At 46.8% G+C, this 27,578-nt stretch overlaps 1 long non-coding RNA gene and 5 other non-coding genes across 7 annotated transcripts; 3 read left to right on the top strand and 3 right to left on the bottom strand.

Moving 5' to 3' along the window:
• Positions 1-1,486: 1,486 nt before the first annotated feature.
• On the bottom strand, positions 1,487-7,475 carry LOC114108543 (uncharacterized). Of its 2 annotated transcripts, none has more exons than XR_011708978.1 (7): positions 7,292-7,475; positions 6,959-7,047; positions 3,897-4,058; positions 3,654-3,811; positions 2,422-2,606; positions 2,058-2,162; positions 1,487-1,904 (listed from the first exon to the last, which is right to left on the bottom strand). It is a non-coding gene; the product is annotated as an uncharacterized lncRNA (long non-coding RNA). The 2 variants fall into 2 exon arrangements; XR_011708979.1 differs by having other exon boundaries at positions 3,654-3,748.
• On the bottom strand, positions 2,636-2,709 carry Trnan-guu (transfer RNA asparagine (anticodon GUU)). Its single transcript has one exon. It is a non-coding gene; the product is annotated as a tRNA-Asn (tRNA).
• Positions 7,301-7,464, bottom strand: LOC114108555 (U1 spliceosomal RNA). The gene has a single exon (XR_003585498.1). It is a non-coding gene; the product is annotated as a U1 spliceosomal RNA (small nuclear RNA).
• Positions 7,476-10,634: 3,159 nt separating the features above from the next.
• LOC139707516 (U1 spliceosomal RNA) lies at positions 10,635-10,798 on the top strand. The gene has a single exon (XR_011709070.1). It is a non-coding gene; the product is annotated as a U1 spliceosomal RNA (small nuclear RNA).
• Positions 10,799-22,219: 11,421 nt separating this feature from the next.
• On the top strand, positions 22,220-22,381 carry LOC139707507 (U1 spliceosomal RNA). The gene has a single exon (XR_011709063.1). It is a non-coding gene; the product is annotated as a U1 spliceosomal RNA (small nuclear RNA).
• A 604-nt stretch (positions 22,382-22,985) lies between these two features.
• Positions 22,986-23,059, top strand: Trnan-guu (transfer RNA asparagine (anticodon GUU)). Its single transcript has one exon. It is a non-coding gene; the product is annotated as a tRNA-Asn (tRNA).
• Positions 23,060-27,578: the final 4,519 nt, after the last annotated feature.

Here is a 27,578-nt window from a genome sequence, read left to right as displayed (position 1 = left end):
ACTTGCCCTGTTTTTAATTTTTATTTTGAGACAGGGTCTTCCTAAATTGCCAAAGCCAGCTTTGAACTTGCAATCTCCCCACCTCAGCCTTTAGAGTAGCTGGGACATGTTTGTGTCACTTTGCCCAGCTTGGCTTTGTTTTGCTTTTCTTTTTCTTTTTTTCTTTTGAGAGTAAAGCAGATTTATTCAAGGAGGGCTATGGCAATAGTTTTAGGGACAGATGTAACAGAATCTTCCAGTGAGGTAAAGAGATTGGATTCAACTCCATTTACTTTTATTTACTATGAAAAATTCTCTTTGGCTACTTGCCCACCTTGCATTTCATAGCAAATACACGTATCAGCATTATTGGGTGCAGAGCAGGCTGAACTGTGTTGTCTTGTTAGAGTCTGTAAACAAGTCTGGATGGCGCCTGGCAAAATGCCAGAGGGAGTGGTTTGAGAAGTAACAAAAGCGAGCCATTAAGTGTGGAGATTCCTGATTGGTTGACTGATGTATCTAGTTTATGCTAATTAGATAAGCTGTGTGGAAAGGATAAATACTGCTCCTGTCCTGCAATAAAGGGCTCCCACTCCTGCTGTATCAATCTACACAAGTTGTTAGTCACCCCCCCACCCCCCCACACCCCTTATTTTGCTGCAGCCGGACTGCGGCATTGTCTGCAGGGCAGGCTGAACAGATGTTGGCTGCAAGATAGCCGACGGACTCAAACCCCACTCTATCTGGTCCTTTATCACCTGTTTGCCTCAAGTCTGAACATTCAACCCTGCTCAAGGCTGAACACTTAACCCCCCCTTGAGCCAACAAGGCAGCTTGCAGACCCAGAGGCCCCATTAGATTTGGGCTATAAAAACTCCCTCCTGCCAGGCCCCCCTCTCTTTTGCTCTCTCTCTCTTGCTCTGTCTCTCTCTTGCTCTTGCTCTCTCCCTCTTTTCTTTTCTCTCTCTCTCTCTCTCTCTCTCTCTCTCCTTCTTTCTTTTCTCTTTGTTGCACTGCTGCAATAAAGATCTTTTGGTTGCTCCGAGTGTTGTGGTCACTTTTCTTTCAAGCATAGACCAAACAATTCCCTAAGAGCAGTAGTTACTGAGTCAGGAGAATGCAACTCTCCCTCTTAATGCCACAAGAAAATAAGGAAAACATCCATTATCTAAAGTTTCAAAATGATGAAAAGTTAAAGTCTTCTCTTTCCACATTTTATTTGACTCAGGACTGACCATGAAGGTCACACTCTGGAAGGTGAATTGGGTCTGGGCACTCTGTCAAAGGCCCAGAGGTGCAAGGTTACCTGTGGAGACCTCTATCAGCCGCGAGACCAGCACGCTAGCTTCATAATAGAGGTTCAGAACATAAAATTAACTAGTGAGTTTAAAATTAAAGAGACATGACTCTCCATACCTTGTTGCCCAGCTCAGAGAGGCTCCTCCTAGCTCCTGCCACCTAATGCAGTGGCCAGGTTAACAGAGGCCAGCGAGAGAGAGGGGACACGCCAGGGAGTGAGCTTTTATTGGGGAACAAAAAATTCAAGGGAAAATTCCATCCAATGAAGGTGGAGGGGGACAGCATTCCAAGGTCAGGGTCAGTGACTGGACTTCAGGTCAGTGGTCAGGCACACCCCCACACGGACAGGCTCTCGCACCTGGGACAGGGTGGGGAAGGCCCTGACACAGCTGTGCCTGAGCGCCTCTCGCCTGCCAGGGAGGTGACTCAAATCAGGTGCGGGAACGGCCTCCCACCCTCTATGGTCAGAAGAATGCGACCTCCAGTCTCTTGTGAGCCAGTTTCCCTAGTTCTCAGGGATCAGAGGACAAGAGTGCACAGCAGAGCCTCCCGGTAAGACGGAGAGCCACGTGGGACTGGGAGCAGCAGCAGGTCGGGTTTGCACCGCTGTCGGACATCTCATGCACCTGCGGGGAAGAGCCTTCCTCAGAGTGGGGCAGCGCGGGCCACCGCTCTGGACATCAGGGCAGTCCCACTTGCAGGCTTGCCCCGGAGACCAGGTGACGGTAGGAAGATGATCTCTGAATAATTACAACAGAGAACGTCAGAAGGGGTCTCACCTCCTCCGTGGAGCCAGGAAATGATGCCGCAGTCCGGCTGCAGCAGAATAGCCGGGGGTGAGGAACAACTTGTGTAGTTGATACAGCAGGAGTGGGAGCCGTTTACTGCAGGACAGGAGCAGTATTTATACATTCCACACAGCTTACCTAATTAGCATAAACTAGATACAGCAGTCAACCAATCAGGAATCTCCACACTTAATGGCTCGCTTTTGTTACTTTTCAAACCACTCCCTCTGGCATTTTGCCAGGCACCATCCAGACTTGTTTAGAGACTCTAACAAAATGACACACAGCGAACAGTGCTAACGCTGATGCTGCCCCTGAAAATAGGGACAGTGGCTGGCATCCAGCAAGCGCTTACCAAGTCCTGGTCCCCACTGGTCCCCACGGGCGGGCGTGGCTGAACCTATCCCAAGGCCCTTGCGGCAGAGCCGGAACCACGAGGAGCTCCCCCGCCACATGGCCGGGACGCACAGCCTGCTCCGCGGCGAGTCCTGGCTGAGGGGGTCCAGAGGACTCTGCAGCTTAATGTCGTGGACAGGTGACCTGAGATCACCTTGAACGGAAAAAGAGGCCGTCCCTGGGTGGGCTCGAACCACCAACCTTTCGGTTAACAGCCGAACGCGCTAACCCATTGCGCCACAGAGACCCGGGGCTGCGCGCGGCGGGTTCCTGTCTCCATCTGGGAAATGCGAGCGGCCTCGGGTTCGGGACCAGCCCCCGCGGCCGCCGTGCTGTCGGCCCGTCCGGACGTCGCTCCGGGCTGCGGTCCCCCGGGTCTGGCTGCCGGCCGCCGGCTCGAGGTCCGGCCCCGCTCCCCGCGGGCGCGCATTGCCTGCGGGGCCCGAGCCGACGGGCAGCTGGAGAGGCGGAGGAAGGGGCAGGAGCGGGGACCTCGGGTGTGCGTGAGCACGGAAAAGGCCACGAGCCTGGTTTCCCCTCTCGCCGCCCGCCGCGCCTCCTCCCCGACGGCCTCGACCTCCGAGCGGAGGCCTGGCGACTCGCCGCCCCGGCCGCCGCGTCCTCTTTGATCACCAGGAGCGCTGCCAGAGCCGGGTGGAAGCGGAGCCGTCCGCGTGACCCGAGCAGGCCTGATGGCACAGACCGCGCGAAGGACAGGGACGGCCGTGGCTTCGGTGCGACGCGACGGAGCCGACCGTCTTCCAGCGCTAGGGACCGTCCTGGGCGCAGCCGCAGGCACGTTCCTCTGGGCCCAGAGAAGAGGCGCACAACCCGCGGGGCTGAGGCTCCTGGGCCCCGCGGCACCGCGTTGCCCGGCATCTGCGTGGACGGTCACCCGGGCCTTGGGCCTCGCAGAGTAGCAGCCGCTAGTAAGTGACTTTGTAGGCATCTAGCTTGACCTGACTAAGTCATCTGGGGTGCAACTGCCACTCTGCTGGTTAGGTGACCCTGGTACGCATTCCAAACTCTACAGAATACAAGGATTCGTGTGACACCCCGACGCCCCACTGTTTCCTAGACAGACAAGGCCCCCTTTGTCTAGCTCAGCAGATCAGTCCCCCCTCCTGCCCGAGTCCGGGGTGCGCCTTGTCTTGCTGCTACCCAAGACGGTTCTGTGCCTAAAAGTCACACCTTGTGCAGATCTGAACCTGTCGTCCTCTTTCTTCAGTCTCGCAGCACCTTCTCCGACACCAGGATTCCGGAAAAGATCGTGGCAGGTGGGACCTCTGGGGGCGGGGGGTTGAAAAAGGATCCTTTTACCCTGGATGTCCCTTCCTTCTTGGTTTCTTCTGGGAGGAGAGAAACAAGGGGAGATCCGGGAGAGGCTGGAGTGGCTTCCCCAGCATCCCACTCCATGCACCAGTTTTTACCCACTTGCAATCAGAGCCTGAACCTTGGCGGAATGCCCATCGGCTCCAGGAAGGAGGGACTCGGTTCAGCTCCGCAATTCTGTTTCTTCACGTCAACAATGACCTGAAGAGGTTGCCTTCAGTCTTGACTCGGATTCTTTACATTTGAACAACTGATCTCGTGTTTCTGGGGAGAAGATAGGACAAGGTTTTGTTTCATCCTGCTCAGTTTAAAGCTCCAATATCTTGTAATTTCAAGATTTTGAGCATTGCCCAGAGTTCGGGGTATTTTTTTTTTTTTTTTTTCCAGATTGGGTGCTGAAATTGTAGGGATCCCCGGTGGCCACAAGGAGGCGTATGATCCTTCCTTTGGAACTATGCTCTCAGAAAGTATTAATTAGCTAGTAATGATGTCCAGTAGTTGCAGTTTCCCTGAGGCCAGGGAAAACCTAAAATAATAATAATAATAATAATAATAATAATAATAATAATAATAACAACAACAACAACAATATTACTACTACTACTACTATTATGTGTGGGAAGCCATTCTCGCACGTGATTGGGCACCTCCCTGACTGGGTGTGAGGCGTTCTGGCTAAACTGTGCCGAACTCATCCCCACCCTTTCTAGGTGCCAGAGCCCATCCGTGTGGGGGTGTGACTGACCATTGACCCTGAGACCGATCACTGACCCTGACCTTGGAATGCTGTCCCCCTCGACCTTCATTGGATGGAATTTCCCCCTGAATTTCTTGTTCCCCAATAAAAGGCCACTCTCTGGCGTGCCCTGCCTCTCTCTCCTGCTAGTCCTATGTAAACCTCGATGCCCCACCGGGTGGCTCCAGGCAGGAGCCAGAGGGGGAGCCTCTCAGACCTGGTCAAAGAAAAAGGTAAACTGAGTTTTGTGTGTTTATTTTGATCTCACTAGTAAACTTCTATGCTTAGAACCTCTACTATGAAGCTAGCGTGCTGGTCGCGCAGCTGAATTTTGGTGCCAGGGATTGAACCCAGGGACGCTCAACCACCGACTCACATCCCTAGGCCTTTTTATATATTTTTAAAATTTAGAGACAGTCTCACTAAATTGCTGAGGCTGGCTTTGAATTTGTGATTTTCCTGCTTCAGCCTCCTGAGCAGCTGGGATTAAAGGCATGCGCCACGGCCCAGGCGGAAACCTAGAATAATTATTTTGAATCACTTCAATTCTAGAATCGTCTAGGGTCAAGGCCTGAAGGGTTGGTGTATGAATTCAGCCTCTTCCCTCTTAGTCTTCCTCATTCTTTCCACTGTGGCTATGAAAGCTCTACAGATTAAAGAGTACTCTATTTCCTTTGTAACTATAAGCATTCTACTGGTTAAAACCACTATTTGGGAGCTGTGGATGTAACTCAGTGATAGAGCACTTGCCTAGCACAGGTGAGGCACAGGTTCAATCCTCAGTACCATAAAAAAATACATAAAAGATATGTAAAAAAAAAAAAAAAAATTGAACTGGGAGTGTAACTCAATTGTAACACTATGTAGCACAAGGCTCTGAGTTTGATCCTCAGCACCTCTTTATTTTTTTTTCCCTGTGGGTCACGCCTGTAATCCCAGCGCCCGGGGAGGTTGAGAAAGGAGGATTATGAGTTCCAAGCCAGCCTCAGCAGTTTAGCGAGGCCCAGTCCAAACAAACAAAATTCTGACAGTTGTTGTGAAGGCCTCAGCAGACTACCAAAGGGTCCTCTGGAATGAGGATATGCGCACATGGGGTAGATTTGAAAGACTTCCGGGGATCAGACCCTGGGCTCTGTGGCCTCCTACACAGGAATGGGAAAGAGAATAAGGCTCAGAGGAGGAATTGTGCCAACTTTCAGAATGGATTATTCCATATTAAGGTATTCCATGTAGCACTGCTTCTGACCAAGAACTCACTTGACAGTTGTAACGGGCTTTTGCCCATTGGTTCTATCCTTAGCTACATGGGATGGTGGAATGTCTTCTTGAAGATTCAATTTCAGTACCAGTTGGATGACAATACCTTGAGGACCTAGGTACTATCCCTCAGGACGTAGAATATGTCTAAATCAGTGACAAATGTTCAAAATCAAATGGTGAAACTTGAAGCAGTTCCTCTCATTACCACCAGTGACGCATTAATGGAAATTTTACTTCCTATCACTCTTCCTTTGGGCTCTGCTGATCTAAGAAAATCTTCGGTCTCAAGAGGGAAACGCTTCGACCAGTAGATGCAATAATGGTGTTTAAAATGGGCGTTGAGACTGCCATCTGGCCATCTTGGACTCCCTAGGACAGGGATTAGATTTCTTCTTTTTCTTTTTTTAATGTGGTGCTGGGCATTGAAGCCAGGGTCTTGTGAATGCTAGGAGAGCACTCTACCAAAAGAACTATATCCCCAGCTCTCACAGATTTCCAGTTATGAATATCCAGCTATGTCCTGTGACAACTGCATAAATGAGGACTGTGGTGCAATTATATTGTGTTAAGTTTGCTAAAATGGAGGTAAATTCTCTGTTGTAGGGACAGACGAAGCAAGGCACAGAAGACAGCAGGAAAGCTGGGATTGTGGCTCAGCGGTAGAGTGCTCGCCTAGCACGAGCAGGATCCTCAGCACCACATAAAAAAATAAAGGCATTGTGTTGTGTCCATCTACACCTAAAAAATAAATTAAAAAAAAAAAGAAGAAAAAGACAGCAGGAAAGAGTTTTATTTGGCTGCAGCCAGGCTCAAAGGGCACGGATTTTGCTGTAATCAATCAATCCCCTGAACCCCGAGTTCAGGTAGTTTCAGAGTTTTATACCCAGTGTGTAAGGCAAGGGGTTCAAAAGTTCACAGTCTAAGTCCGAGAAGTTCACATAAAAGCAGCTTTTATCTTTCACTGTTCTGGATAAGTTAGCCCTTCAAGTACAACACCTGAGAAGGGGAGAGCTTCTTCTCCCCTTCCTTTCCTCCCCCTGCCAGCTGTAACCATGGAGCCCAGTTGGTAACTTATCCTAAAAATATACAGCTATTATGGCTTGACTTAGGTCACAAGAAACATTCAGGAGATTTGAAAAGTAGAATCAAAGTGGCCCACAGTCTTTACCTTGTTGAGCTTCTTCTCATTCTGGGCCTGGGGAGTGTTCTGGCCCATGACGAAAAAGCGCCCCCTGCCGGACTTTCCTTTCATCAACCCTGGAAGATCCAGAAACGGTTGTGAGAAGAGCGGTTTGCTCCGATGCTTGCACTCCTAACCATGGTCCGCAGAAGCGGAAACGTACGGTAAGTCTAGAACACTAGACCCGAGAGAAGAGAGAGAGAGAGAAAGAGAGGAGTGCAGGACAAAAAGGTGGAAAAAAACAAAGAGGCAGCACCCAAGACGCCACGAAGCGAAACGAAAAGAGAGATCTACATCAAGACAACAGCTACTTTTTAGCACAGTAAATGCCAGGGGAAAGCGCGAACGCAGTCCCCCACTACCACAAATTATGCAGTCGAGTTTCCCACATTTGGGGAAATCGCAGGGGTCAGCACATCCGGAGTGCAATGGATAAGCCTCGCCCTGGGAAAACCACCTTCGTGATCATGGTATCTCCCCTGCCAGGTAAGTATGAGTTGCTCGCCTTCCCGCCCACCTCAGCCTCACACGCCCTTCACTGTACACACACGGTTACTTTACTTCACGCACTCCCGGGCTCGCTTGGCCCTTACACACAGCGGATACCACCCCCCGTCTCGAGCAACATTCCTGCACGCGCTCCCACAACAGGGGAAATGCACCGCGTTTAAGCAGCAGGTGCCCAAACAGCAGCCCCTGCGCCGTCTCATCTACATAAACCACGCCCTATCTATGGCGTCATGCGTGGCGCCCTGCCCTACGCTACACGCCCCGCCCCACGTCCGCTCCTCCCTCTTCCACACGGTCCACCCCGCCAAGCAGCGCGCAGCTCGGGGCGGGGCAAGTGCCTTCGGCCTCAGCCTCTTTCCCTCACGCCCCGCCCGGTGTCAGGGCGGTGCGCAGAGCCCGGGCCTGGTCTCCCTGAACTGCGCAGAGAACAACTCCAAGGCTCTGTGCTTCCAAGTCGTGATCAAAAAGATCGATTGGAGCCGGGCGCAGAGGCACACGCCTGGGATCCCCGTTACTCCGGAGCCCGAGGCAGGAGGATCGCTCACTCGGCGAGACCCTGTCTCAAAATGAAAAGGGCTGAGGATGTTGCTCAGGGCCACAGCGTCCCCGGGTACGATTTTCGGAACTGAAAACACGCACGGTTTTATTCTGACTGGTTTCTTAACCCGTGTTTGGGTGAAGAGCGTATTGACCTCTTGCCAGGCACATGGTAGGCAAAGGCTCTATGCCCACTCTATGCCCGACCCTTACCTCCCAGGATTCTTGCTGTAGACAGACAAGTTCTCAGACATTATCTAGCCTAAGGCGAGGAAGAAGAACACTTCTATATATAAAGGGTGCTCAGATATCACTTGTTGGAAATCTGTCCAAACTTAGGATGATTCTTGCTAAAACTGAGGGATAGAATTGAATTGGGAAGCGCAAAAGCTAAAGAGAGTTGGGAAGAGGATTAGAAGCTCCAGTAGAGCTGGTCTCAGTGGCACAGGCCTTTAATCCAAGCTGCTTGGGAGGTTGAGGCCAAAGAATCACAAATTCAAACCATCCTCAGCAAATTAACTTGTCCCTGTTTCAAAATAAATAAAAGGTTGGGAATGTGGCTCAAGGTTAAGCACCTCTGGGTTATAATCCAAACCAGCCTCAGCAAATTAACTTGTCCCTGTTTCAAAATAAATAAAAGGTTGGGAATGTGGCTCACGGTTAAGCACCTCTGGGTTATAATCCTTGGTACCAAAAAAGAAATAAAGACAAAAACTTGAGTAGAATTTGGTTAACGTGATAAGCTTTGGGGTTAGGTCTGGAGCTCAGTGGTAATGTTGTACCTGCTTTGGCATTTGAGTCCCCAGGTTCTGATACTGGTTTTGGAGAACAGAAACTGGTCCCTGTTCCCCAGTGTTGAAAATTGAACTCCTGAGAAACTCCAAGTCAATCAGAGAAAGCAAGTTTTATTTAAGAAAGAAAGTGATAGTGACAGACTCTTCCAAGAGAAGGGGCCCAAGAGCTGGGTGTCCGTGGGAGGAGGAGCATCTCACTATTTTGTAGACCCTGGAATCCCTCTTTTAATTATTGTCTTCTCTTTCCTTTTCTGTGTATGTGCCTAAGTGCGGGGAAGCAGAAGTTAATTGTTAGCAATCTGGAGTGCCCAGGAGCAGGATCACAGAAGCTAAAAACCCATGCTCCTGTTTGGTAACCAGTGATGATCGCTCATCATCCTCTCTGTGTTACCGCTGTTTATAGGTGACAGTCCTTGCTTCCCCAATGTTGAAGTATAACACCAGAGAAGCACGCAGAGGCAAGGTCAGAGTGGAAAGTAGAAGTTTAGTAAAGGTCAGCAGAAAAGACTTCCCCGGAGGAAGGAAGGGGACCCAAGAGGTGGAATCCCTGGAAGGGCAGTTGTCTCCCCTTTTTATTGATAAGGACTTCTTTAGCTTTCCCGCATTTCTGTCACATTCCTGTCCTTTGTTCTGTCAAGGGTGGGGCACAGGTGGGCCAAAGGGGTAATCTGGGCAGGAAGGACTTTTGGGTCAGCATCTTCAAGTTTGCTGGGAGCTGTTTCATTGACACTTCTTTGGGATGGGCTCTGGGCCTTGGGGACATTAACATTCCAAGAGTTGTTCTGCTTTTCCCGGACTTCATTCTCAACATGGCCTCCATTTTGGATCTTACTCGATATTAGACCCGATTTACCTATCTACACTGACTATCTTTGAATCTGGCTTCATTTGGACCCTCCATCATACCTTAGCAACCCTGACTATCTGGCATTGGTCCTCAGCCTCAGGCCAGGAGGAGGTACGGAGATTGCTTTTTGGCAGAGAAAGCATGTGGGGGCTCATTTCAGATTCTCTGAACTTGGTGTTCCCACCATTCTCATCTACCTGTCTTCTTACAGTTGGATGCTGTAAGAACAAAAAGAGAAACTCAAAAGACCCATTTGGGGGAATGCTAATTCTAGGGGCCTAGAATTCATTGGCTGCTAGTGAATTCCAAGTGAATAAAACCGTGCGTGTTTTCAGTTCCGAAAATCGTACCCGGGGACGCTGTGGCCCTGAGCAACATCCTCAGCCCTTTTCATTTTGAGACAGGGTCTCGCCGAGTGAGCGATCCTCCTGCCTCGGGCTCCGGAGTAACGGGGATCCCAGGCGTGTGCCTCTGCGCCCGGCTCCAATCGATCTTTTTGATCACGACTTGGAAGCACAGAGCCTTGGAGTTGTTCTCTGCGCAGTTCAGGGAGACCAGGCCCGGGCTCTGCGCACCGCCCTGACACCGGGCGGGGCGTGAGGGAAAGAGGCTGAGGCCGGAGGCACTTGCCCCGCCCCGAGCTGCGCGCTGCTTGGCGGGGTGGACCGTGTGGAAGAGGGAGGAGCGGACGTGGGGCGGGGCGTGTAGCGTAGGGCAGGGCGCCACGCATGACGCCATAGATAGGGCGTGGTTTATGTAGATGAGACGGCGCAGGGGCTGCTGTTTGGGCACCTGCTGCTTAAACGCGGTGCATTTCCCCTGTTGTGGGAGCGCGTGCAGGAATGTTGCTCGAGACGGGGGGTGGTATCCGCTGTGTGTAAGGGCCAAGCGAGCCCGGGAGTGCGTGAAGCAAAGTAACCGTGTGTGTACAGTGAAGGGCGTGTGAGGCTGAGGTGGGCGGGAAGGCGAGCAACTCATACTTACCTGGCAGGGGAGATACCATGATCACGAAGGTGGTTTTCCCAGGGCGAGGCTTATCCATTGCACTCCGGATGTGCTGACCCCTGCGATTTCCCCAAATGTGGGAAACTCGACTGCATAATTTGTGGTAGTGGGGGACTGCGTTCGCGCTTTCCCCTGGCATTTACTGTGCTAAAAAGTAGCTGTTGTCTTGATGTAGATCTCTCTTTTCGTTTCGCTTCGTGGCGTCTTGGGTGCTGCCTCTTTGTTTTTTTCCACCTTTTTGTCCTGCACTCCTCTCTTTCTCTCTCTCTCTCTTCTCTCGGGTCTAGTGTTCTAGACTTACCGTACGTTTCCGCTTCTGCGGACCATGGTTAGGAGTGCAAGCATCGGAGCAAACCGCTCTTCTCACAACCGTTTCTGGATCTTCCAGGGTTGATGAAAGGAAAGTCCGGCAGGGGGCGCTTTTTCGTCATGGGCCAGAACACTCCCCAGGCCCAGAATGAGAAGAAGCTCTGTTAGACCTTAGATCCTGAAGGACCTGAGGTTGCTCCTGGCCTACCTGCCCGGCCCTGCCCTTTCCGGGGTGTAAAGAGTAGGCGGTTTGGGGAGGGGGCTCAAGCGGTAATGCGCTCGCCTGGCCTGCGCTGGGCGCTGGGTTCCATCCTCTGCACCACATAACATAAAGATGTTGTGTCCACCGAAAACTGAAAAATATTAAAAAATTGTCTCTCTCAAAAAAAAAAAAAAAAAAAAAAAAAGAGTGGGCGGTTTGCAGAAGCCTGAATTTGTGCAGTGGACGGTACTCTGTAGTGCGGTTACTTGGTCTTTACTGCAGCGAATGTGATTCTTGCAATGAGGCGGAAACGCCCATATGTAGAGACTTCAGGAACATTCCGAAGTCTCATTGTACTGGAGCCCCAGGGCACAACTAATCTAGTTGAGCAAAGCAGAATCTGTATCTAGAAATAATTGACTTTTCTTGGAAAGAAGGTATTGACTTGGGATACTTGCAGTGATGGTTCTAATAGTAGAACTAACAGGTTCATCATGTGTACAGGAACAGCTCCGCCCTGATATCTTGCGATCTTGCTCATATTCTCAGGCCACCCGGGTCACAATTCTCTGCTGTCCTCTCAGGAATATATAATAGGAACTCTTGAACAGGAGCCAGGACCACATTCATCTCCTGGGGCTTCCACTAGGGCAGTTTTCCTACCGACCTCCTCCCTTTCGTCAGACTTCAGTGATGGCTGCCTTGCTAGCACATCCTATGTCCTTTTCGGAAATGCCTTTAGATATCATTCTAAACCATCCTTTACACCTAAAGCCACCTCTTCAAATTTAAGGTTTCTTTTTCCTTCCTGTCCCCAGCCCTTGCTTATTGCCTTCATAGTCAGAAAGGAGTGCTACCCTCTCAGTCTCATTTTCCCCTGACATGCATCAGTGGCCTGACAAATCGTGGATGTTCCTTGATATCCCTTCTCCTCAAATGGCAGTACATATTGTAAACAGTTATTGTTAACTGTCCGAAGTCTTTTGGGGGGCTGAGGGTGGGGGTGGGGGTGGGGGTGGGGGTGGGGGTGGGGGTGGGTGGGAGCTGGCATCCTGGCTCAGGCCTTATACCTATAATCTCTTTAAACTCCAGAGGCTAAGGCAGGAGGATCATGAGTTCAAAGTCACTCTCAGCAACTTATGGAGGTCCTAGCTAACTCAGCCAAACCCTGTCTCAAAATAAAAGGGCTGAGGATGCAGCTCAGTGGTTAAGTACCTCTGGGTTCAATCTCCAGGAAGAAGGAGGAGAAAAAAGTACTGTTTTTTTTCCCCAACTGAAAATGCCTGAGGGGTTAGCTACACTTTGGTGTTGGTGGTTGCCAGCATTTTGTCAACCTCTCTCAGGTGTTTGGTGACCCCCTCCTCACTGCTCTGAAACCTAGCCTAATGGGAAAGGCATGACCATGGCAGGAAGGACTGTGGTGTCTCCCATGCCTACTCAAGTACCAAACTCAGGTCTGCAAAGTCCCAGAAGGTTCTGATATCCTGGCAGAGCAGGAGGCAGTACTAACATCAGTCGTCAAAGAAAATCACTTAGAATCACAGGAAGCTCAGCAGGTATTCAGGACATTGCCAATAGAAGCCATGAGTCCTACAAACTGATCTGGTGTAAGGGTTCTGGCTGTGGAAACGTTCAAGTCAGAGAATTCCATCTGGTGAGCAAATTCGCAAGGAATAACAGGTGTTTTGTTTTCCACTGTTGGAATATTCTGCAGTTTCTCCCAGGAACTAGTAAGATAACTAATGCATGTGCAATGCCTAGCTGCTGTGGCAATGCCCTCCATGAGGAGGCTCTGCTAGAGTCTTATCAGCCTCAAAAACTTGATCTCAAACACTCAGCTCCTGGGAATAAAGGAACTCTCTTGTTAGACAACCATATGTTTCATTGTGTCTGAATCTGTCCACATAACAGTAACTTTATACAATGGACATTATTGAGAGCTACACAACGCTCCTAACATTGCACATCGCAGCTTAGTATGTACCTAAGGAATAAGCTGCGTGACGTTGCCAACTCTGTGACCTGCTTGGTGACATAATGAACAATATGTACTAAGAATGCCAGTGACTGAATATAACCTATTTGTCGGAGACCAGCTCCAACAGGTGGTCTCAGGAGATGAACGGATGGTGAGGAGTCGGCGAAAGAGGGGTGGAGAAACAACACAGACACCAAAGTGAAGGTGTTGATCCCAATCTTTACTTGTGAAGTTGATCATATATACTTTTCATTTTGGCAGGCTCACAGTACTTTGTGGTTACAAAACAGGAATCATTATTCAAAGAAACAAAATATTACGTAGCTACAATTAGAATAGAAGAATGTATCTTGGCTTATGCATAAGCAAGCGTTTGTACTTTCAGTTCGCGTTTTGCTTTGAGCTGTTTCTGCTTAGTTAACTTTTAATAATAGTTACAAATGTCCCAAACTATTGGCCTATACCTTGACTATTCTTTCTTGACTTACTGACTGGAACCGGTGCCATGATTACGGCAAGTGGTTGACTTGTTATTAATTTTAATCAAACAAGAGTAAGAGCACAAACCATTGTGCACAGGAACAAGAACAAGTTGCCCAGTACCAAGCACTAATCTGTCTTCTTAACATTAATTTTTCTTCTCTAGATTTTAATTTAATTTCTCAAAAACTTCCTTGACAGGAATACAGGGAGTTTTTTATTAGACATTAACAATTTACGCTCCACAGCTGAATCATTGCATTTAGAGCAAACAGATCTATTCTTTAGAAGTAGTTGCATTAATTGGGAAATCATGTTTTTTCCTTCATAGTTAATGGTCATATGAGAAATCACAACTATACTTATTAAAGGAATACAAAAACAAACCAGCCCATTCCCAGAAACATACTGCGCTCCTCCAGAGGATGGACGCCTTGCGCCATCCACCTCAGTAGGGCCTTGCCATTGCCTGAATCAGGGGAGGGGCGCAGCACCTATTGCTATAAATAAGGCTGGCTGCTGGGGGGCAGCTTTGCTTTGCCTCTGCACTTTGCTCCTCTCTGCCTCCTTTTGCTTTCCTTGCAATCTAGTTTGATGAAGAGCCATCTGTTTTTCCCCAGCAGCAGGAGGAGGCTTCTTTGCTCAAATGTAAGATACATAAGCCACAGCTGAAGTCGACTTTTACTGCCTTACCAAGAGGAACAGTTTTTTAGAGTGTCAGCCACAAATGCCATGGCTGGGAACTGCGTGGATATTGGTTTCCAGGCCTATCGGACCAAAGAATATTATGACAAAAACATTAGGTTTTGTCTGCCTTTGGCAGGGAGGGCCTCCCTTGTGATCCTGGAACCACCAGTTTCTTCTGTTTGACTGTGGACTGACTCTTTCAACTTGCTAGGCCTCAATTTCGCAAGGGTCATTTGAAAAAGAATATCAGTACTTCAAAATTGTTGCATAAATCAAATGAGACAATATAATAATACAATTAGCCTAGTGTGTGCAGCCTATATTAAAGATGGGCTAAAAGGAAACTAACCAAGATAAAATTTTTCCCTTAATTATGAAATATAGAGAAAAGTGCAGAGGGTTTTCAAGATGAAGGAATAGAAGAGATTGCTTTCCTGGCTGCTCTGTGGTGAAACCAAGAAGACAGGCAACTTCTCAGCAAGTTAGGTACTGGAAAACTTCAGGGACACCAAGTCCATAGGGTAGAAATTCTAGTGCCTCAGATCCACACTGTTATATGGGTAGACACACAAACAACACGAAAAAGCAAGGGAACAAATCACCCCAAATAAATCAAGATATTCCAACAACAGAATCCGTCAACACCCCAGTGGAAGAAGTGTCAGACAAGGAGTTTAGAATGTACATAGTTAAACGACAAAACAAAGGATGGTACAAGGAGTGAAATCAGAGAAAATACAGGAAGTGAACATCACTTCAATAAATAGAGATTCTAGGAAAATAAAAACAAGCAGAAATCCTTGAAATGAAGAAATCAATAAACCAAATTAGAAATTCAATGGAAAGCTTTGCCAACAGACTAGATCACTTGGAAGACAGAGTTTCAGGCAATGAAGGCAAAATATATGATCTTGCCAGGCATGGTGATACACACCTGTGATCCCAGGAGCTTGGGAGGCTGATGCAGGAGGATTAAGAGTTCAAAAGCAGCCTCAGTGACTTAGTGAGGCCCTAGGAGACTCAGGGAGACTGTCTCAACATAACATGTAAACTAAAAAGGGCTAAGGATGTGGCTCAGTGCTTAGGCACCCCTGGGTTCAATCCCTGGTACAAGAAAAAAAAGTGTTAGCGTCTGTAAACAAGTCAAAATAACACCTGGCATTTTGCCAGGGGAATGTTAGAGTTCATAAACAAGTCTGGATGGTGCCTGTCAAAATGCCAGAGGGAGTGGTTTGAGAAGTAACAAAAGCGAGCCATTAAGTGTGGAGATTCCTTATTGGTTGACTGATGTATCTAGTTTATGCTAATTAGGTAAGCTGTGTGGAATGTATAAATACTGCTCCTGTCCTACAATAAACGGCTTCCACTCCTGCTGTATCAAAGTACACAAGTTATTCGTCACCCCCCGGTTATTTTGCCCAGCCAGCCGGGCTGCGGCGAAAAAGAATTATGCATATATATTTTTATATATTTAAAATATTTTTTACTTGTTGATGGACCTTTATTTATTTGTATGTGGTACTGAGAATTGAACCCAGTGCCTCACACATGCTAGGGAAGTGCTCTTCCACTGAGCTACAACCCCAGCCCTATGCATATATATACTTTATAAAAAATATGGTTTATATATGTGTGTGTGTGTGTGTGTGTGTGTGTGTATCTTGAAAACAAAGTTGACCATGGAGAAAAGATTTTAAGAGACCATGGACAGAATGGCTTAGAAATATGGAATAAGGGCTGAGATTGTAACTCAGTGGTAGAGCACTTGCCTAGCATGTGTGAGGCACTGGGTCCAATTCTTAGCACCAAACATAAATAAATAAAATTAAGGTCGAACAACAACTAAAAAAAAATTTTTAAAGAAATATGGAATAAACTGAAAAAACACAATTTAATATTTATTGGGATAGACGAAGTCTCAGAGATACAAAGAAAAGGAGTGCACAATCTTTTCAATGAAATAATATCAGGAAATTTCCTAAAACTAAGAATAAAATGGAAAGTCAAATACAGGAGGCTTACAGGACCTCAAATATACAAAATTACAATAGATCCACACCAAGCCACATTATCACGAAAATGCCTAACATACAGAACAAGGATAGAATTTCTAAAGACTTCTAGAGAATCACAACAGGTAACATTTAAAGGAAAACCCAAGACCCTCAACCCAGACCCTCAAAGCAAGGAGGTCTTAAATACCAATCTCTGAAAGAAAATGGATTCCAGCCAAGAAAATACCCAGAAAAAATAAGCTTCAGAATTGATGATGAAATAAAAACCTTCCATGATAAGCAAATGTTAAAGAATTCACAACTAGAAGGCTTGCACTATGAAACACATTCAAGATATTTCATGAAGAAGAAATAAAAATTAAAAGTGAAACCAGCAAAGAGAGGAACTACACTAAAAGAACAATGAGTCAATGATAAACTAATTCAAATTAAAATAAAATGACAGGGAATAAAAATCATATCTCAATAATAACATTAAAAGTAAATGCCCTAACCTCATCAATCAAAAGATGCAGACTGGCAGATTAGATTGAAAAATAAAACCCAAGAATATGCTGTCTCCAAGAGACTCACCTTATAGGCAAAGACATCCTCAGACTGAAGGTAGAAGGATGGGAAAAAAACAGTCACGTGGATCTCATAAACAAGCCGGGTTTTTATCCTCCTATCCGATAAAGTGGACTTCAAGCCAAAGTTAATTAGAAGGGAAGAGACAAAAAAGGACATTTGAAACAAAATAAATAATCTAAAAAATTGACAAAACAAAAAAGTGGTTCTCTGAAAAAGTAAATAAAATTGATAAATCCTTAGCCAAACTAACAAAGAGAAAGACAGAGAATATTCAAATTACTACTATTTGTGATAAAAAAGGAAATATCACAATGGACACTACTGAAATAAAATAATCTATTATTCAGAACCTATTTTGAAAATTTATACTTCTATAAAATAGAAAATCATAAAGACATAAACAAATTTCTAGAGACATATGATCAACACAAATTGAATCAGGAGGCTATAGAAAATTTAAACAGATCAATTTCAAAAGCCTACCAAGAAAGGAAAGCCCAGGACCAGATGGATTCTCAGCTGAGTTCTACCTGACCTTCAGAGAAGAACTAACACCAGTCCTCCTCAAATGATTCCAAGAAATAAAGAGGGAACCATTCCAAACTCATGCTATGAAGCTAGTATTACCCTGATACCAAACCAAACAAAGACACACCAAGGAAAGAAAATTTCAGACTAATATCCCTGATGAACATAGACGCAAAAATTCTTAATAAAATACTGGCAAACTGCATACAAAAACATATTTAAAAGATAGTACACCACAATCCAGTGGGGTTCATCCCAGGGTTGCAAGGTTGATTCAACTTATGGAAAACAATAAGCATAATTCATCACATCAATAGACTTAAATACAAGAATCACATGGTTATCTCAATAGATGCAGAAAAAGCATTTGACAGAATACAGCATCCATTCATGTTCATAACACTAGAAAAACTAGGGATAGTAGGAACACACCTCAACATTGTAAAAGCTATCCATGCTAAACTCAATGTCAACATCATTCTAAATGGAGAGAAGTTGAAAGCATTTGCTCTAAAACCTGGAACAAGACAGGGATGCCTTTTTCACTGCCTCTGCTTAACATAATCCTGGAAACTCTAGCCGGAGCAATTAGACCGAAGAAAGAAATTAAAGGGATACAAATAGAAAAGGAAAAACAAAACTAACCCTATTTGTTGATGACATGATTGTATATTTAGAAGACACAAAAATCTCCACCAGAAAACTTCTAGAGCTCACGAATGAATTCAGCAACGTAGCAGGAAATAAAATGAACACCCATAAATCAATTGTATTCCTGTACATCAGTCAATGAATTGACTGAAAGAGACATTAGGAAAACTATCCCATTCACAGTTGCCTCAAAGAAAATAAAATATTGGGAATAATATTATATATTACTATTATAGTAATGCAGCCACATCAACAAAAGAGGTGAAAGAACTCTACAATGAAAACCACAGAACACTAGAGAAATACATTGAACACTTTCGAAGATGGAAAGATCTCCCAGGCCCTCAGATAGGCAGAATTAATATTGTCAAAATGGCCATACTATCAAAAGCATGACAGATTTAATGCAATTCCTATTAAAATTCCAATGATGTTCTTAACAGAAATAGAAAAAATAGTCATGAAATTCATTTGGAAAAATAATAAGCCCAGAATAGCCAAAGCAATCCTCATCAAGAAAAGTAAAGCAATACATGAATTGACTGAAAGAGACCTTAGGAAATCATACCACAGAGGTATAATAACAAAAACAGCATGGTATTGGAACCAGAACAGAATTGAAGACCAATGGTACAGAATAGAAGACACAGGGAGAAACCCACATAAATACAGTTATCTCACACTAGACAAAGGCACCATAAACATACATTGGAGAAAAGACAGCCTCTTCAACAAATGGTTCTGGGAAAACTGGAAATCCATATGTAATACAATGAAATGAGACCCCTGTCTCTCACCCTGCACAAAACTCAACCCAAGTAGATCAAGGACCTAGGTATTAGACCAGTCACCGTGCATGTGCTAGAAGAAAATGTAGACCCAAGTTTCCATCATATCAGCTTAGGAACCAACTTCTTCAACAAGACTCCTAAAGCACAAGAAGTAAAATCAAGTATCAATAAATGGGATGGTATCAAACTAAAGAACTTTCTCACAGCAAAGGAAAAATTAAGAACTTGAAGAGAGAGCCTATAGAATGAGCCATATGCACCTCAGATAGAGCATTAATCTCCAGGATATATATAAAGAACAACATAAAAAATGAATAACCTAATCAATAAATGGGGCACAGGAACTGAACAGACACTTCCCAGAAGAAGACATACAAATGGGTGATAAATATATGAAAAATGGTCAAGATCTCTAGCAATTAGAGAAATGAAAATTGAAATAACACTGAGAGTCCATCTTGCTGTAGTCAGAATGGCAATTATCAAGAATACAAGTAACAATAAGTGTTGGCGAGGATGTGGGGGAAAAGGTACATTCATACACTGCTGGTGGGACTGCAAATTGGTTCAAGGGCTCTGGAAACCAGTATGGAGATTCCTCAGAAAACGTGGAATGGAATCACCATTTGACATTGTTATCCCACTCCTCTGCATATACCCAAAGGACTTAAAATCAGCCTATTATAGCAATGCAGCCACATCAATCTTCATAGCAGCTCAATTCAGAACAGCTATGGAACCAACCTAGGTGCCTTTAAAGAGATGAATCAATAAAGAAAATGTGATACATATACACAATGGAATATTACTCAGTTTTAAAGAAGAATGAAATTATGGCATTTGCTGATAAAACTGGAGGCTATCATGCTAAGTGAAATAAGCCAACCCCCCCCCAAAAAAAAAAACATCTTATATGCAGATGCTGACTCACAATAGGCAGGGTGGGTTGGGAGAGGAGTGGAGGTTCACTGGGTTGGACAGGGGTAGGTGGGGGAAGTGAAGGGGGAATGGGAATAGGAAAGAGAGCAGAATGAATTGGTCATAACTTTCCTATGTTCATATATGTATACCGGACCAGTGAAACCCACATCACATGCAACCACAAGAATGGAAAGTTATACTCCATGTATGTATGATATATCCAAATGCATACTGACATGTCATGCATAACTAAAATGAACAAAATTTAAAAAGCAAAAAGAAAGAAAAGTGAATAGACTTCCACCTTGGGGTTTCATAATATTCAAATGAATTTTGTGTTTATGAATAAAATATCCATTCACAAAGTAAGTTAGCATTAAAAATAAATTTAAAATGGGATTTATAAAACGTGTCCACAAAAAGGATTTCTTGTTAATAGCTTTCTTTGTGAGAGTCCCCAAACTGGAAGCAATTCAAATGTTCTTCAAGAAGTGAATGAGGGGCCGGGCTGGGGCTCAGCGGTAGCACACTTGCCTGGCATGTGTGAGGCACTGGGTTCCATTCTCAGCACCACATATAAATAAAGACCTGTCAAGAGGAGGAGGAGGAGGAGGAGAAGGAGGAGGAGGAGGAGGAGGAGGAGGAGGAGGAGGAGGAGGAGGAGGAGGAGGAAAGACAAAAGAAAAAAAAATAAGTGGATGAAATCTGGATGCAGTAATGCAGGCCTGTAATCCCAGTGTCTGGGGAGGGTGAGGCAGGAGGATTGCAAGTTCAAAGGCAGCCTCAGCAATTTAGCCAGGTACTAGGCAACACTGTCTCTAAATATAATGCAAAAAAAGGGCTGGGGATGTGGGTCAGTGGTTGAGTGCCCCTGGGTTGAAACCCCAGTACTTAAAAAAAAAAAAAAGATTGGAAGAGAAAGAGAAACATATAAAGATGTTCTTCAGGTTAAAAAAAAAAAAAAATCCACTGACCGTGGACTGAAACCATCACAGATCCTAAAAGCTGACTAACATGATGATTTTGTTTAAGTTTCATCACTTTTCTAAGGCAGGGGATTTCGAAGGGAGAGTACAGTCCTCTTCTCTGCGCAGCAGTGATCTGCTTGCAGGAAACCCCTCAATGTAGGGTAGGCTTGCTCCTCAAGGGAGCTGCAGATTGCGAGCTGTAGAAACCACGTGTCTCGCACCTGCAGAACGCTCTGCGCAGTGATGGGGCCCGCCAGGCTCCAGGTTCCTCTGCCAGCGAGAAGGAAGTCGCCTTCCCACCCTGCGGTGGTCGGACGCATCCTCTCCCTGGAGCCCAGCTGGCTGTGCACAGAGGCCTGCAGACCGCGGGCGAGGACCTCCACGCCAGCGCTCGCTGGAGGGGTCCGGCTTTGTGCCCAGCTCGGACCCGGAGTGAGATTTCCCGGAGTCACCTCCACAGCGGCTGTCACCGCGACCTTCGGTGTCCACGGGGACACGTGGGAGCCAGGCTGCTTTTATTCTAGGCGGTCACTGGTCGGCTCTTGACCGCCTGGAATAAAAGCAGCGTGTCCTCGAGCAAAGGCCCAGACGTCCACCCCCCGAGTGCGAGGCGCTCCCCCGGCGGAGCTGACGCGTCGTGCTGAGAGCGCCCCGGGCTTTCTCAGGGGTGGTGGCCGCCGCCTTCTCAGCGCAGGAGGGTCCGCCGACAGGGCTGGTGCCGGGGTCCTTTGTGGGGTCCCTCGGAGGGCCTCCGATCTCCCTCTAAGCCGCGGTCCCTGCCTCGGTGGCCAGTTCCCCTGCTGAGCGGGGATTGCTGCACCGCCTCGTTTTCCTTCTTGGCCTTTCCACGTTTCCACTGCCCAGGGGAAGTCCTGTCCGACCCGAGCGGACTTCCTCGGTCCTGGGCCACCGGACCCGGGCCCGCCGGGAAGAGACAAAGGGTCACCGAGGAGGGGCGGTGCCAGGGAGCCGTTTCTCCTTCACATCCTGGGGCGCAGGTCGGGGTTGGGGAGAGAAGTTCTATTACCAAGAACCCACGTTCCGGGAGAAGGGGCGCCGCGCACCGCCCGAGCCCCCGGCGGGACGCGAGTTAAGCAGGGAGCGGCCGCGCACTTCCCGCAGCGGCTGCGGGGGCGCGGTTCGGCCGAGTGGACCGCTGAGGGCAGGGAGCGGCGGAGGGACCGAAGGCGAGGCGCAGGTCGGGGGCGGGGCTCCTTCTGTGACGTCATCACAGGGGCGGGCGTATGTAGATAAGGGGGCGCGGGGGCTGCTGAGCGGGCACCTGCAGCACAAAGGCCATCCACTTGCTGTGCTGTGGGAGCAAGCGCACGGCTCTAAGCAGGGTCCACTCGCTGTGCGTGAGGACTAAGGAGGCCCGGGATTGCGGCTGTGCAGTGACCGTGTGTGTACAGTGGAGGGCAAGGGAGGCTGTGCTGCGAGGGCAGGCGAGCGAGTCATACTTACCTGGCAGGGGAGATACCATGATCACGAAGATGGTTTTCCCAGGGCGACGTTTCTCCATTGCACTGCGGAGGTGCTGACCCCTGCGATTAACCCAAGTGTGGGAAACTCGACTGCATAATTTGTGGTAGTGGGGACTGCGTTCGCGCTCTCCCTGGCGAATTTGCTGCTTAAAAGCAGATCTCGGCTCTGAAGACTTCCCGGGGTTACCGGGTGACCACCGAGAGGGGAGCCTTTTAACAAGAACCTCCCCTTTGCTGAACTCTGGGAAATCCGCTCTCGGGTTCTTCGTGACGACGTCCATGGCTTAATCCAGCAAGTCCTAAGGGAGCGCCCGAGGAGGGCTGACTCCGGGAGTCGGCGAGGGGACCCAAGACCACGTCCTCGATCTCTGCCGTCGTGGAGCCCCACCGATGCACACAGAAATCCGAAATGGAGGTGCGAGCGACCGGTCGTGTGGGCACAGGACTTTCCCAGGGTGATCGTGGCGCAAAGAACAGACAAGGCCACCGCTAGGACCCACCCGGCGTCTCCCCGGCTTGCGACTCCTGAGACGGGGTGACTTAGGGCCGGGCCAGGGCCTTTCCGCGTCCCTTCTGGCTCGGAATCCCGCAGTCGCCAAGTCTCCTAGGCGACAAACACCGCGATTCACGCTGTGAATCCCTGGATGCTCTTGGCTTTGGAAATTGGTCGGGCGCCCTGCAAACCCTAGGGCGCGTCGTCATTCCTCCCCACCACCTAGAGGGGTTACTCAGGACTGCGTCTCTGTGGCGCAATCGGTTAGCGCGTTCGGCTGTTAACCGGAAGGCTGGTGTTTCGAGCCCACCCAGGGACGCCAGCGATTTCTTTTAGCCTCCTTCCTGCTCTCACGCAGCGGGACACTTACAGAGCACGACCTCCTCCTGCCACAGTCATGCCACCAGGCCTTCCTACAATATCTGATGGCATAGCGGTCTGGCACCTGAGACACTTAGACATTGAATTCCCAGGGACAGGAGGCCAGGACGACCAAGGCGAACCCTTTCATCAGCAACCTGAGATAGACATCAGTATCCTGTCTCCACTGGGAGCCTGGATTTGGGGATTGCTCTGTCTATACTATTGCCACCTTCATCAGATTTTCGATCCTCTTTTTTTTTTTTTTTTTTTTAATTTTTTAAGCCAGTCTTCCTTAGTGTGTGCTATCACTATGAGAGTCTAGCAGGTGCAGTGCTTAGCCAAGGGGCTTTCCATCAGAAGGTCCCAGTCGACATGACACATACATATATTCCGTCGCGTTTTCTGAATAGCTGAACTTCCTGGATGCTTTAAAGTCCTCCAATAACTAGTTGTTTTCTGTGGTGGCCTAGTCAGGGCTGGAGAACTCTGCCCAAGTGACCACAGCTTTCTGACAAGCCACCTATCCAAAGGAAGTGTGTTAGTCAGCTTTACATTGCTCTGACAAAATACCTGAGAAATCAACTTAGAGAAGGAGACATTCATCTTTGTCTCCGAGTTTCAGAGGTTCCAGTTCATAGTTGCTTGGGACCATCATTGTTGGCTTATGGTGTGGAAGAAGGCCATCCCAGTGGGAAACGCTTGACAGAGCAGAACTCTTCACCCCAAGGGTGCTGGGAAGCAGAAAGAATGAGAGTATTAAGAAGGGTCAGAGACAAAACATACCCTTCCAGGGCATGCTTCTCTGGCTAACTCCTGGTTCCACCACCTCCCAATGTCCATTTAATCCTGGACCTACCAATGGATTAACCAGAGCCCTCGTGATCCAGTTGCTTCTCAAAAGCCCCACGTCTGAACGTTGCTGCCCTGGGGACCAGGAGTTTAACCCAGATCCCAGCACAACAGGAGGAATATCTTGGTGCTTCTAGCCATGGTTTTCCTCCTCACCATTCCTCTCTTCTTCATAAATATGGGTTTGGGTACATGACAGCGCCAGTGCTCCCTCCTGTACAATGCAATGAATTAGCATCCACATAAGTGTCTATTTTTCTTTAACAGAAGTAGACATGGCTTTCAAATTAGCCCATCCAGTCCACATCATTGGCGCCAAGAGAATCCTGCCCCCTGTAACAGGTACCTGAGGGCTGTTGGATGTCTTTCCTCAGCTCTCCTCAATATTTGAACTCTTGGATTTTACATACTTCGTGTGGTTAATGAACAAGGAATTTGTCTCTCTCTTCTCTTGTCATCAAATGATGAATGCAGGTTACAGCTCTCGTGATCTGATCATTCCATCTCCTGCTCACACAGGAGCTTTGGGGATTCCCCATCTCCAAGCCATAAGAGGACTTGAACCTGGCCATCACTTCTCCTGGATCTCCAGCTGGCTGACTTGTCATCTAGGACTTTTGGTCTCCATAATCATGTGAGCCAATTCCTTTCAGTAAGTTTCTCTATACATATCATATTTGGACCTTCTTGGGTTTGTTCTCTGAAGAACCCAGACCAAACACAGAATTTGCAGCAGTTTTGTTCACCATACTTTTGAAAAAGGAAAAGAAAAGAAGAAATTGTGGACAGTTCTCAAGAGTAAGGATCGTGTTCAACATTTCCTTCAAGACAAAGTGCAAAAACTATTTTATTGAACCTATTTTAGTAAAATAGTTTTAGCCTTAGTGTCTTCTTTCTTGTTTATTTATTTATTTATTGGGCTGTGGATGGAACCCAGGGCCTGCGCATAACCTTAGTGTTTTCTAAACAAAGTTCAAAACAAAGAGAAATATACTTATATTTTATTTGGCAAATGCATTTTAAACGTAATTCAGATATAATCTTAAGAACTCATAAGAGAGATCCCCTGTGGCTTCTTTCCCAGTTTGCTCCAATTGTAACTTCATGGTAATATTTGAAAAATGGTGTGGTGGGAGTTAGACATGCTTATACCATAGAACCAGGATATAGCCATTGGCACAACCAAGTTGCACAACGTCTTCATCACCACAAAAATCCATCACCTTTTTAATGGCTCTCTTCAGGACGGCCTCTCCTTTCCTCTTTAACCTCTGGCTACCACTGATCAGTTTCCATTCCTGTAACTTATTCATTTAATCAATGGTAGGTGAAGGGAATCCTATACAAAGCCCTTGGAACTACTGTTTTTCACTTAGTGAATTTCTCTGGAGAGTCATTCCAGTTGCTGCATCAACAAGTTGTTCTTTTTGTATTTCAGAAGCTGCACACTTTGCCTTGCTGCAGATAAATTTGTCTACCTATTCACCTAGAAAAGGTTATCCACAATTTTGTCTTTTTGGGAGATATTAAGAATAAAGTTGCTCTGAACTATAATACACAGGTATTTGTGTGAACATAAGTGCTTATCTCTCTGTGATAAATACTGGAATGCAATTCCTGGGTCCTATGGCAGATGCATGTTTACCTTTAAAAACAGACTATAAAAATACTTCCTAGAGTGGCTGTAACATTTGCCATTCACACCAGCAATATAGGTGTGATCCAGGCTTCCTTGAATTCTTGCCAGCCATTGATGATGTCATGCTTATTTTGGTTTTTGGTATTTCGTTTGGTTTGTTTTAGTGCCGGGGATTGAAACCAGGGGCACTCAGCCACTCAGCCACATCCCCAGCCCTATTTTGTATTTTATTTAGGCACAGGGTCTCACTGAGTTGCTTAGTGCCTTGCCATTGCTGTGGCTTGTTAGAGTCTGTAAACAAGTCAAAATAACACCTGGCATTTTGCCAGGGGAATGTTAGAGTTCTTAAACAAGTCTGGATGGTGCCTGGCAAAATGCCAGAGGGAGTGGTTTGAGAAGTAACAAAAGCAAGCCATTAAGTGTGGAGATTCCTGATTGGTTGACTGATGTATCTAGTTTATGCTAATTAGATAAGCTGTGTGGAATGTATAAATACTGCTCCTGTCCTGCAATAAACGGCTTCCACTCCTGCTGTATCAACGTACACAAGTTGTTCGTCACCCCCCAGTTATTTTGCTGCAGCCGGACCAGTGGCTGGCTTTGAACTAGCAATCCTCCTGTCTCAAGCTCCAGAGCCACTAAGATTAATATGGCTTTTTTTGTTTGTTTTTAATGAGGACATCCTGATTGGTGTGTACTGATATCTATTTCATCATCAGATCCTTAGTGGCTGATGATGTTAGGACTTCACCAGTGAATCTGGGCTTGAGGGAGGGCACAATTCAGCTCATGATAATATGCATTCTGTTACTGCAGAGGATTCTAAAATTGTCAATTAATTTCTGCTGATGGATTGTGTTGTTGGGGTTCCTGTACCCTTGCTGATTCTGATGGGTTGTTGTATATGTTGTTGAAGATACTGAAGTCTGAAAGGAAAGTGACCACAACACTCGGAGCAACCAAGAGATCTTTATTGCAGCAGTGCAAAAGAGGAGAGAGAGAAAGAGAGAGAGAGAGAGAGAGAGAGAGAGAGAGAGAGAGAGCAAGACCAAGAGAGCAAGACCAAGAGCAAGAGAGACAGAAAGAGCCAGAGCAAGAGAGGGGCCAGGCAGGAGGGAGTTTTTATAGCCCAAATGTAATGGGGTCTCTGGGTCTGCAAGCTGCCTTGTTGGCATACAGTGAGTGGATCATACAGTAGTGTCATCGTCTGCCTTCAGGGAGATGGGGCAGAGGTCATTTGTGGGTTTCCAGACGGGTGGGGGTCGAGTGTTCAGCCTTGAGTGGGGTCAAGTGTTCAGAATTGACGCAAACAGGTGATAAAGGACCAGACAGAGGGGGGTTTAAGTGCGTGGGCTATCCTGCAGCTAAAGTTTGTTCAGCCTGCCCTGCAGACAACTTAGTTCAGCCTGTCCTGCACCTAACAAAATATCTAATTGTAATTGTGAAATGCTCTATGTCTCTGTTCATTTCCATCCATTTTTGTTGCATATGCACGTATACCTTCTGTTATTTTTAAAATACTCTTATAGTTGTTAATGGACTTTCGTTTTTATTTATTTATACGTGGTGCTGAGAATTGAACCAGGTGCCTCACACATGCTAGGTAAGCACTCTACTGCTGAGCCATCAGCCCAGTGCTTCTGTTGGGATTTTTGTTGGATTGACCCTTTTATCATTGTGTAATGTCCCTGTGGGTCACTCTATCTGATCTTAATACATCCAGTGCTGCTTTCCTTTGCTTAATGTCTGCAGGCATGGTATATCTCTGTCCATCCATTCTTTCCTACCTGCCTATATCATTATATTTGTCATTAGTTTCTTTGTAACCAGAATATACTTGCTTCATATCTCTTAATCCACTCTTCTAATCAGTCTTTGAACCATTTACATTTAACATACTTTATGAAATGAGCAGGCTTATGTCTACCATTTTGTTGTTCACTTTCTGTTTGTAACGTTTCATTTGTTTTCTGGGACCATTTTCTTT

The sequence above is a fragment of the Marmota flaviventris genome, chromosome 10 (assembly GCF_047511675.1).
Source record: "Marmota flaviventris isolate mMarFla1 chromosome 10, mMarFla1.hap1, whole genome shotgun sequence".
NCBI lineage: Eukaryota > Metazoa > Chordata > Mammalia > Rodentia > Sciuridae > Marmota > Marmota flaviventris.
The sequence above is the reverse complement of the archived record's forward strand: the minus strand, read 5'-3'. Positions and strand labels throughout refer to the sequence as shown.